A 12252-nucleotide genomic window follows, 5' to 3' on the forward strand; every position below is an offset into this window, starting at 1 on the left:
AGTGGAGGAAGGTGGACACAGGTATGAGGGGTACCTTAACTGCTCTCTAGTTTGGGCTTTGGTGTGTGTTGCCCGTGAGCAGGGTTTCCCACTCCAGGGTCACCTGTGCCTTGCAGACTGAAAAGTGACGATGGCATAAACAGTGAAGAAACAAAGCCATCAAAGGCATTTTACCCTCCAGACCATCTTAAGGGAAGACTTTCTGACATCTCGCCCTGCTCCTTAGACTAGTTATATACAGCTCATTCTCCAGGCTCTACCGGGGTGGGCAGAGCTTTCCTCGGACTGTTATAGGCCCTCTCTGTGTGGATGTGGCTGGCTTCCATTGCTTGTCCAGCCTACTTGCTTTCAGAGCATTTGTACCAAAGATAGGTAAAAATGAATTCAAGTATTGCCTCAGTAGCATGATGCTTTGATTAAAGTCTTCTTCTCTAAAGCAGGGCCTACCAACCTCTCTGTTCTGTTGACTCACTGGACTGTGTCATTCCTCATTGTTGGGGGCTTTTGATGGCTCTCAGTGTCCCTGGCTTCTCCTGGGGATTCCACAGGACTTTTCTCCCCACCCTTATATGTTTCTGAGAATCACAAATGTCTTTAGATGATGTCCAAGGGTCCAGACCACTTGGTTGAGAACCCTGAGGAGAGATGCTAATGTTTGTGATTTGGTCATCGATTTGACATGCATGTTGAAACAGCAGATACACCTCATCAATGCCATTATCACACGCTATTAAAAGGTGCTGGCACCAAGGCCCGAAACGAGACCAGTGTACTACCTTAGTATTTGTGGAATGGAGGACTGGATAGCTGTGCTTAAAATCCAAAAAATCTTAATACTACCTGACTTTAGGGGAGCCAAGAGGCTTAGCTGGGATATTGAGCCCCAGCAGTCTGAATCCCTCTCTGCATGGTTGAATGTGGATTTCCTTACCCACTACCCCCCACTGACTGAAATAGGAGCACAAGGGCCTTCAGGTTCCTGCCTGATTAACGCCCACATCCTCTGTTAGTGCTGTCAAAACTAGGCCTCGCAGCTCAGGAAAAAAAAAAAAGCATCTCTATAACATCTTTGCAGGGCTTGGATGTCACCTACCCATTTACTGGTCTGCTAAAGAAGACATCCTTCCCCATGAAGATGGAAACTCACACACACACACACACACACACACACACACACACACACACACACACACACACACACACACACACACACCTTCACTTTTTAGGGTAATTTGACATGGGGTCATCTTGAGACTTAATTCATAATTTATTTCCTGGCTAGACAGACAGGTCCCCTCAGATGAAGGAGGGAGTAGAGTTGGGGCTCAGAGTTGCTTAGCTCAGCAGGTCCTGGAGAGAAGCAGTTCAGAGAGTGCCAGGGAATGAGTCCAGAGGTGTGAAACAGCACGGGGTGTGCATGAACGTTAAGGGTCTTCTCTCTGTACTTGGCTGTTCCATTCCCGAACCCGACTGATAGAGGAGCTTTGGTTTAGCAAAAACAAGCAGCCACAGGGAGAGAGCTGACAGTCAGTGGGAAGGAGGACAGACCAAGGGCAGGAGGTGTGATGCCACTCGGCTTCCTGCTGCTGCCCTTCGGAGCGTTTAGGGAAATAACCGCCCAGTGACTCAGTCTGGTATTACCATCTCCCCAGGCTTCTTGCTGGAAGCAGCAGCTCATTAGGATGCCTGCACCTCTGCTTCCGGCCTCACAGCTCTTCCACTGGCTGTGGCAAACTGGAGGTGGCACACTGGATGAGGTGAACTATCAGTCTGAAGGCATGATTGCCTTCTAGGATGCACCAACATAATTGGCTGGATTCCTTCCTCTTCCACACAGGCAATTTTCAGGGTAAAAAAAAAAAAAAAACCAGAAAACCATGATGTAAATTGGTGCCATTGCTGTTGTGGCTTTGGCTATGATTATAAATGAAGGGAAGTCAGTGACATTGTGGTATGGCCTGGGCAGAGGAGGAATGTGAGTTCTTCTGTGCATCCATGGGTTCTCTTGGAGTTCTGAGGCATGAGGTGTGGGAGCTGGTCCATCCCCTGAGGCATGAGGTGTGGGAGCTGGTGCATCCCCTGAGAGTGTCTACCCACAAGGTGCTGTATCCTTGGTCTCCACCCACTAGGTGGCATAACACCACTTACCCAAGCAGTATGACAACCAGAAGTGTCTTCAAAAATCCCCTGGGGACAGAGTTGCCCCCACCCTGAATGAAAGCCACCGCCCTAGAGTAACAAACATTATGTTCAGTTTGGCACCCTTGAAAGCTGTGGTCACTTGTTTGTTCCAAGTGTTTGGTGAGGTAAGCCCAGGTAGAGGAACACAGTGTTTCTTCACCTTTTCCTTCACTGGCCTTTAAACTCCACCAAAGGAAGTACTGTGGCATATTAGCCAAGAATACAGGTTCTCAGCCATGAATGAGCTATGCAATCTAGAAGGGTTACTTAACTTTCTTCTTTTTTCTGGTCCCCAGCTTCCACCATTTGTAATATAGAAACAACTGATGCCTACTTCTTACGTGGAGGATTAAATTGAATTTTCAATGTAAAATACAGTGTCTGGCATTTAGTAGATGCTGTGTTCATTTATTCTGTTGCAGTGAAATACTACTGACTGGTGAGCTTATAAACAACAGAAATTTATTTCTCACAGATGTAAGTCAGAAAAGTCTACAGTGACTGGTAAGGGCTTGCTTTCTATTTGTAGGTGATACCTTCTAATTATTTCCTCTAGTTGTCTCTGGGGTCCCCTTTATACTGGCACTAATACCATTCATGAAGCCCCACTCCCAAGATCTAATCATCTCTCAAAGATATGCTTTTTGTTATTATTATCATTATTATTGAGACAGGGTTTCACTGTATTTCCCTGGTTGGTTTGGAATTCACTATGTAGACAAAGCTGGCCTTGAACTCACAGAGAGGCATGTCTGTCTCAGGAGTGCTGTGACTAAAGGCATGTGTGCACAAGAACCAGCTTCTGATAACATCACATTGCAGATTAGAACTTCAATAAATGAATTCTTAGAGGGTACACATATTCAGACTATAGCAGTGTGCATCCAGTTAATGATAGCTATTATTCCCAAGTACTTAACGGTGTAGCCTATAGATTTTAAGCAAGTTAGAATTGGGAAGAAGGATTTAATTGCCCCTGGCACATAAAATAGAAATGGAGCAGTTAACGTCCATTGAATTACAATTTGTTTCATAAGCATGTATTGAATCCTTTCTATAATCTAGGCACTATTCTAAATACATGGCATAAAATATTAATAAATAATTATCTTTATTTAAATGTCTGATATGGAGATGTAGAGACAAATAGATCAAGTTGCTCATCAGAGTAGAGCCGCCTCTGTTTATTGACAGAACATGGACAGCCTGTAACATTCACCGTAACGCATAAGAAAGGAGCTCACTGTGTTGTGTCCACATTTCTCTCTCTTCCCAGTAGATACCATTTTGTTACAGTTCTTCATGGTCTTCTGACTTACATCTTGTTCCTGTGCTCTGCAGCTTCCTCTGCTCCCTTTCCATCCAGCTTTCACCTTTCAGCTCATGTTGAATCCAACATCCTGTCCTGCATGTTTTTCTAAGCATGATGTGTGTTTCATTTCTGAAACTTTGCAAAATACATAGCGCTGTGCAGCATGAAATGGTTGTCAGGAACAGTGGTATAGTGGTAGCTCAATGATGTCCTTTAGTCTTTTTGCACATGAGTATAATTTTGCATAGCTGATTATATCACAAATAGTCTTGTTGTCAATTAAAGTGTATCTTTTCCAACCCTAGGGGAGGCCGAGGCACAAGATTGACCATTCTGAGGTCAGCCCAGGTTATATAGCAAAAGTATCTTAGCAACAAAAATAAATAGTCCAGTTACCCAGCATTAATTACCTCTGATACATGACTTCTTGGTTTTCATAACAGTGAGTGACACTGTTGGGTTGATGCCATTAACTACTAGTTTTGGGTGGTATAGGTTGTGTATGTCCTCCCAGAAGCAGCAAGGTGTTTGATAAGGAAGCCCTTCTAAATGAACCTAGCAGGGGAATGGGAAGAGAGAGACTTAGAAAAGGGAGAAAGAAACTGCCGGGCGGTGGTGGCTCAGGCACTTAATCCCAGCACTCGGGAGGTAGAGGCGGTGGATCTCTGTGAGTTCCAGACCAGCCTGGTCTACAAGAGCTAGTTCCAGGACAGCCTCCAAAACCACAGAGAAACCGTGTCTCGAAAAAAAAAAGGGGGGGGGGGAGCTAAGCAAGGCATGGTATCAGGGCCAAGTCCCACTACAGAGCTCATGGGCATTCTGGAGAGTCATTTACAGCAAGACCAGGAGTCAATGGCTATTAGCCTTCTGGGAGGAAATAGTGTCTGTAAACACTTAAGGCCCATGAAGAAAAGTGGGCTTTGCTTCCCACTGGCAGTTGTCCAAAGGTAGCAGGTGCAAACGGTTAGCAACGGAGCACACAAAAGCTAGAAGGCTGGTCTGCTGAGCTGCTAAAAGGCTACCCACAGTGCCCCTTCCATTGGAGATTTAGATTGCAATTAAAGTTGCCAGTTTAGCTGCTTATTGCAAACATTTTGCTTCTAGAAATAATCAGTTTTGGATGCAGATCTTGTCTTTTATTCTCTCACAGTTACTTTATAAAGGGAGTTTGCTGTTTAACAGGTACATGCTTTAAAAAAAATACATCTTTATTCCAGACTGGCTTTCAGAAATATTTAAAAAAAACATTCTTATAGCCCCTTGGTCTTCATAGTTTACCTCAATCAGCATTGAGTTCTCCTCAATGAGAGAGGACCCAGAGATAGCATCAGTGTTATTGCAAAAGACCACCGGTGAAGTTATGTTCATGGTCTGGCTTTGCGTATAGACTGAATTAACAGCATCTCAATGGGAGGTAAAGGAAACAAAAACGTATTTTAGGCTCAAACAGTAAAGGCACTTGCCACCAAGTCTCTTGGCCCGAGTTCAATCCCGGAACCACATGCCAGAAGGAACAAACTGATTCCTGTAAATTGCCCTGGGATCCCCACATGTGTGTCATGGTGCACTCTCCTTGCACAAATAATTAAAATGTAAAAACAGTTTTAAAAATGTATCTTAATTATATTATAATAAAAAACAGTTCCCTTTTTTATTAAAGTGCTAGTGAATTCACTATTATTTTGTATCCCCAAAGTACATTATCTGTTACACCTTTTTTTTTAATGCAATGAAATTGTTTTCCTGTTTTTTAAAAATGTAAGCCACTGGTCAATATCACTGTAGTACTGAAGACGTCTCTTGGTTGCTGGATTAGGAAATTCCCCATCTGAGGCATTACAGATTTAATGGCTTAAATTTGCACACTGAAAAGCATAGCCTACTATATGAATGGGTTTGGGGGGATATACACACCACCTTTGTCATCCCACCACTATCAAACACTGTATTCTTTCTTATACCGCACACCAAAATCCATTGCCCCACTCTGTTGCTTGTGTAAATCATCTTAAGAAACCGTAAAGACTCACGTTGAAGTAGTAGAGGAGAAAGCAGGCTTAATGAAGAGGGTCATTTGCTCTGAATCTCCTGGTGAGTGCATGGTAGAAATTGGATTTGAACCCCAAGCAAATTGAGTCTAAAACCTTGAAGAAAGTGGGGGATAAAATGTTCCTGATCTTGTATATTTGAAAGTAGACAACTAACAAATCCCCACAATCTTCTTTAGCCTACCCCCCCAAAGTCAGTATGAAAAATATATGGGTTAAAGGAACTGGGGTGCCAGAGTACACTTTATCAATAAAACATATCCCTTTCAGCCATTGCTGTCATACGTTTCAGTGGTTGAAAATGACTTTCCTAAGCATTTTTAGGCTGGTTCTTGACCTAGTCAATTAGTGTCATAGATCAAACATACACGCATACCTGTTGAATTCACATTAAAAAGAAAAAAACTACAAAGAACTTCGGAGAATTTAAGTTTCTCCATGGTAACCTGGAAAGGCATTTTAAAGTCACAGCAGCTCCAGCTGCCGTGTCCTGTTTGTCCCTCCCTAAGTTAAAAAGATGCTGACTCACATGGATTGTGCCATACTTATCAGAGATGCACATCATGATATGTTCTAGCTCGCTTGCTCTTCTGGTTTGGTTATCTTAAGGAAAACAAGGACAGCCGGAGGGACATTAATTTCAGGAATGGCTTTTAGAAGTTTCAGTTGTAGTCTTCTGGCTTCCATGTTTAAGCCTAGCCGCTTCTTGGCTTCATAGCCTTATTAATTCCAGTTACTTATGGATGAACCCTTCCTACTGCTTTGCAGAGGGCCTTAAATCTTCATAGACCAACTCCTGAAGGGTCTCTAGAGCACTGCTTGTGAAATGCTCTCGAGAGTTGGAAATATTTCTCTGCTGGTAAAAATATCAGTGGGAAATATTTGATCTTGAGCGTCACAACCTGTATAAAAGGTTTCCGTTTCTCCTTTGAGAAGTCCTCATCGAAAGCTATTGAGAGATGTGGTCCTTCTCATGAAATGTGGTTTGCAGGTGTGTTCCTACCAGTCATGTGCCCTTCAGAAGAATGGGGGCACAGGCAGACCAATGAGGGAGCGTCTCAGTGTGAAGAAGAGGCAGCTCAGAGCTTTCCCCGTTGGCTGTCTGTTGGACTGGGAAGAAGTGATGGAGGGAAACTGGGGGGTAGAGTGGGGAGGTGACCTTCCTTGCAATATTATCAGTTGCTATACAATCATTCCAGCTTCCTGGCATTATTGTGACCCTCCTTTTTACAATAGGCACAATTCAGGAGACTCGCTGATTTTTACACATTAGTAGTATACTTTAACCAGTATTACCAATTTTTAATGTCAGCTGGACTTCCCAATTTTGGCCTCATCTAATGAGCCCCCTGTGGTTTTCTTGGCCCTGGGAGTCAAGGCAATTTATGTGCAGGCAGTCTGCCTTTCAAGATTTGGAGACACCCCAGAGAACGACATAAATAAATGTGGCTCTTCAGTCTCTCCATCTCCCAGTATTGCTTCAGTTTACTTGGGATTTACGAGATGGGGGCGTTCTGATGCAATCTGTAAATAGTGTTTTACCCTAAAAGGAGCCAGAGAAGTGGCTGTCTATACTTGGAACAGGAAATATACAGATGAAGCTAAGGACATTTTGTCAAATTAGAAGACAAGGAAGCCGAGGACACTCCCTGATCAAATTGAATGTTTCAAGAATCAACCTAAGGTGACTTGATTCAACTCTCGACAAGAATAATATTTACAGTGAATCAAGTCTCTAGAAGATGTTGAAAACATGAGTTTGTAATGACCAGAAAACAGAACAGAACACTCTGGTGACCTCAGAACTGTTTGATGAAGCCATTTTGAATTGACTACTGTCTGGCATTTGTTCCACCTTCCCCACACATACTGAGGTTCAGGGTAGTCAGCTATGGAGGCTTTCTGTTTATCTAGATTCCTACTAGTGAAAGAAGCAAATTTCGTTATGAGAACACCTACCATTTTGGAACCTCTAATTTAAAAAAAAAAAAAAGGAGAAGGAGGAAGAAAAGGAGGAGGAGGTACTTGGGCAAGGATCCTGGTACAAAAGCAAAGCAGTTGACCTGAGCCTAACACCTTTGACAGCACCGTTGCAATCCAGCCTTCCCTGAAGAACTGCATTAGTCTAGGGGCTTAGCCTCTGGATCAAGGTTGCTGATAACCTTCCAGGTAGTAAGTTTTCTGTTCTTCAGGCCATACTGTCTCTGTTGTCAAGCACTCCACTCTGGTTCTATCAATTTTACCTAAGACATAGGAACGCAGTTATCAAATTCCTATGGTATTAGGACGACAGTTAAAAGTAAAGCAGCATAAGATTTGTGTTGTTGTTCTGAAAAAGATGGTCATCAACTTGTAATCTCTGGAGCTTATGGATATCTTGAATCAAATAAAGTTATACACATAACTGAAGACAATCAGGACAGTGTGAACGTTGGAGAATTAGTATATGAAGGCATTACTGATTTTGCTGAGTGATAATGATATTGTAGGTCTATATCCTATCTAGGGGGCACATGTTAGAATGGTGCCGAATGCTGTCCTATGATGTTTGTAGTTTGTTTCAGAATAATCTTTGACATGTAAGAGAGAAGCCATGAATTTGATCATTATCATCACTAAATGTTGAATATTGTAGACTTATATTTTGCCATTTATTTTATGTATATTTGAATATATGATTCAGTGTGTATACATATACATATGTGTATATGCACCACACATGTAGTTTATTATTGTTAGCTCTCCCAATATATTTTAGTGAGTGATGGAGGATAGACTATTGTCCTTTCTTTAGACACTCTAGAGTCCCCCAGAGCAGATAAGAAACATCCGGCCAAGTCTCAGAACCTGTAGGCTTCTGTTGTGTTTTTTTTTTCATACCAAACTGCTTATATAAACTTGCTATGTTAAATAGAGCATGTGGACATAGGATTATTGTCTGCTTGTGCTATGGATAAGGTATATTTTATATAAAAGTAGCTTGTTAAATAGAAAATTAGAAAATAAACACCACTGTTTACAAGACTATCTCATTTTCTGTTCTACAGAAGGGCAGCAATGAATCAGTCTAGGGCTCTGTTTGCAAGTCCTTATGCAGCCCAGGCTAGTGATGGACAGAGAGTTACAGAACTCAAGGCACATGACCAGCTCCCAGAGGGGTGGCACTGGAAACAGGACATTTGTGGTGAGGGTGAGGGCCCAGCCGTAGCAGCCCCTCTCTTTTTTCACATTTCCTGTTTAGTAACTCTAAATCCAGACTTGTATGTGCTGTCTCCTGAATTTCAGTTTCCTAAAGTATTTTTGGAACACCACATTCCAAACCAAATCCCGAGAAGTGGATTAGGCCCTCGCTCCTGCCTCTGATTGAGTGCTTGCCAATGGTGAGGCTCTAAATAGATCCTGTAGTCTCCAGGATTCTAAAGGTCCCTAGTTTTGACCTCCCTGTCTAGTGGGGAGTAGGTGGGACAGTTTGAAAACAAGCCAAATGAGAGGTGAGGAGAGAGGTGACATATTCACAGAGGAGGAGTCGGGAAGCTCTGGTGGTCACTAAGTGAACAACCGAGAAAAAAGGAAAGGAAAGGCCATCAAGAGAAAACAGTCCTAGAAGAAGAGACATTGGAGGCTGAAGGCCTCCGCAGCCCACCAGTGGGGGATTTTTGTTTATTTGTTTGTTTTTGAGGTCAAGAGAGTGTTGTGGACAGTTAGGGGGAAATAGGTAGCAAGTTACTGGAAGCCTGACAGTGAAATTGGCAGAGTTTCTGCTTTGCCTATGTAAATGTGACAGGTGAAGCCACTGAATCTATAGCATGTGTTTCTCTCATGACTCCATGGACACGTGACATACTTTCAAGTGTGCATTTTTTAATCTGGCATTTGCAGAACTAACAGCCTGTTATTCACTACGCTAAACCATGCTTACCACTTACTTCAGGAGCATTCCCCTTACTGGAAAGTGAAGAGGCTTGGAGTAGGAGAAAGCCAGCAATTGGAAAGCTGTGCCTGTGGCAGTAGTTTCATTGGTAGGCTTACAATCTCCCTCAATGATGGCCAAAAGCACATGAATTGCTTTTTATTGTTGTAAAAACGTTATTCAAGAAAGTGAAACACTCAAACAGATTTATGAACCTCTATATCTATGCTACCCAATACATTTGGGCCAAATACTTATTCTTTCTCTCATACCCAAGTTTGAAGAGTGATTTCTTTTAAAAATGAAAATAAACAGAAAGCATTTTTAAACCAGCCACACTTATTTCATGTAGAACAGTATCTATAGGGCCATGAGTGTATTTCATTATTAGGACTTACTCAAGCCTGAAGTAATGTATGATCCACTCTTACTCCAGGCTCAGGAGCTTATTCTTGGACATGTGTACAAGCCAGGTGACTTTAGATTTGAGAGCATTTGGCCAAGTAGAAGTTATGCCCAGAACGTCCATCAAAAATTGCCCTAATTCCAAGTTCCACACAGCCGGGAGACTGCCCAGTGTGCTTTTCAGAAGCCGAACATGGGCATCACTCAAAAACTTCCCTGGGCAAAGAAACCAAGAAAAATATTCCCACTATAATGAAACTGTTCTTTTAGGAAAAAGAAATTATAACTGAGCAAAAATTCTGGTAACTAAAGTAACTTTGTTTGGGAGACTGTCCGTGCTGATGCCAAGATATTCGGGCTGTCGGGAATTTTACTCTCATTGTCCTCCTTATTTCAAAACTCTCTCTCTCTCTCTCTCTCTCTCTCTCTCTCTCTCTCTCTCTCTCTCTCTCTCTCTCTCTCTCTCTCTCTCTCTCCCTCTCCCCCATCACTAAGGAGCTTTAAGCTACCAGTGACAAAACCAACATAATATCTTTTTGTGCCTTTCAAGTGTACAAATTCAACCATTTATTCAAATATCCCATCACCCAACAGAGTTTCTTAGGAGTCATTAACTGAGGTTGGTTGGGACAAACATTCTGCACATTTTTTTTGTTTTGTTTTTGTTATCACTTTGTGATATGTTAAATTTCAAAGAGGAAATGCATTCCTTGAGGGAGAAAAGGAAATCAGAGCTAACTCAGAGGAGTAAGTAAAGCTCCCATGGTCAGGGCTTGGAAGTCCTCCAATGTCCAACAGGCTCCAGGAAACTCGGGCAATTGTCGTTGTATTAGAGCCAGTCCAAGGTGCCAAAGTCAAAATAGGCCACTGCTGACCACAGCAGAGGCCCACGTGGGAGCGTATGTAGGTCACTTACACATTTTGAATTTAGACAGGCTGAATTTAAACAATTATTTCATAATTAAGCTCTGGAAAAACCGCAAATGTTCTGAATTTTTAGACTTTACCTATTTCACAATGTATAAGAAAATTACAACATGTGCTTAAATGGTCCTTAGTGACTCAGTACATGGATGACCAGGTGGGGAATTCAGATTGTGCTGACACTCCTTGCCCAGCCAGGATGCAGGCATTTCCTTGGACCAGTTTTGGAGTTCTCTGTGATGCTCAGGACTAAACACAAGCATTTCCACAACCACATTCAGTAAACTTTAGTTTGATGTAATGAAAAATAGTTAAATTAGAAATTGGTGCTCATCGTCCCTAGGACTTAATCCCACAAGTGTCTTTTGAGTATCAGGTATGCATGACCTACTGTGGGAAGTTCCCAAAACAGGGAAAGGAAGGCAGGAAGACATAGTTTACCCCACCCTGCCCACACTCTTTCTTCTTCCCATGGCCACTGATTTCCTCCCACTCCAGGTCACCTGTTTCTCCAAATGCTTCCCTCTGTAACCTCCCATAGGTGACAAGGGGGTTCCAATGGCACCACAGGAGATTTGTGCCTCTTGAAACCTCAGGCCTCTAAAGCAGGGATCAAATTAGTAACATCACAAATTCTGCCTTTGTTTTTGCTAAGTGCTGCCGTTGAGTTCTAACTTAATGGAAGTATTTGCTTTCCCATAAATACATGTAAACTCCTACCTCTGTCGTAGCCAAAGAAAGCACTGTCGGTGGCAATCAAGGACTGAAGCATTTTTAAAGCAAATGGCTATAATTGAAATTCTCAGTGTAAGTGATGCCATCCTCACAGTTTATGGATTTAGCAATTGTTCTGCCCTGTTGTAGCTTTAAAGCTACCACTGAAATTTGTTTTAATTAACAGCCCTGTAATTTAAAAAAGTTGTGTGGGGTACATTAAAAGAATCAAATCTGGGTGGTTATAAGAAAATCCCAACAACCTGAACCATTCGCTCTGTTTAAAACCCTCTAAGAAGTCTCTTGTGACCCTTGATTTCTGTCTACCTTGACCTCTATCAGATAGCCTACTTATTCTTCACCAGTCCCTTTGTCCTGCTGTCCCTTTGACTGGCGTGCTCCATCCATGTGTGGCTGGTTCTTTTCTCAATCTTCGACTGTCCTCATCTGTGTTCCTGCCACAGAGGTGACATTCCCTACAATGTGACCCTCCCGTGACCTTCATTCATCCACATTGCTTTGCTTTATGATCCTGGCTTTTATTCTGCTCTGAAGTTACCAAATAACTTGCTGGCTTATTTTCTCCATGTCTCTCTAGGACACTCTGAAAGGGCCAGGGTCACACCTCTCAGATTTACAGTTGTCCGTCTAGCACTTACAGTCGGGCTTGGCACATGGAAGACTTTTGGAAATAACACATCAAATGATTGACAGAGTTACAAGATTTAAATACTGGTTTCAGCCTAGTGCCTGGTACA

General features: G+C 42.4%; 1 protein-coding gene across 1 annotated transcript in view; it reads left to right on the plus strand.

Moving 5' to 3' along the window:
• Window positions 1-12252, plus strand: part of Serpine2 (serpin family E member 2) — a 60290-nt gene that overhangs the window by 20528 nt on the left and 27510 nt on the right. The gene's annotated exons all lie outside the window — the stretch shown is intronic.

Source organism: Mesocricetus auratus, unplaced genomic scaffold (assembly GCF_017639785.1).
Source record: "Mesocricetus auratus isolate SY011 unplaced genomic scaffold, BCM_Maur_2.0 Super-Scaffold_100010, whole genome shotgun sequence".
NCBI classification, from domain to species: Eukaryota; Metazoa; Chordata; class Mammalia; order Rodentia; family Cricetidae; genus Mesocricetus; species Mesocricetus auratus.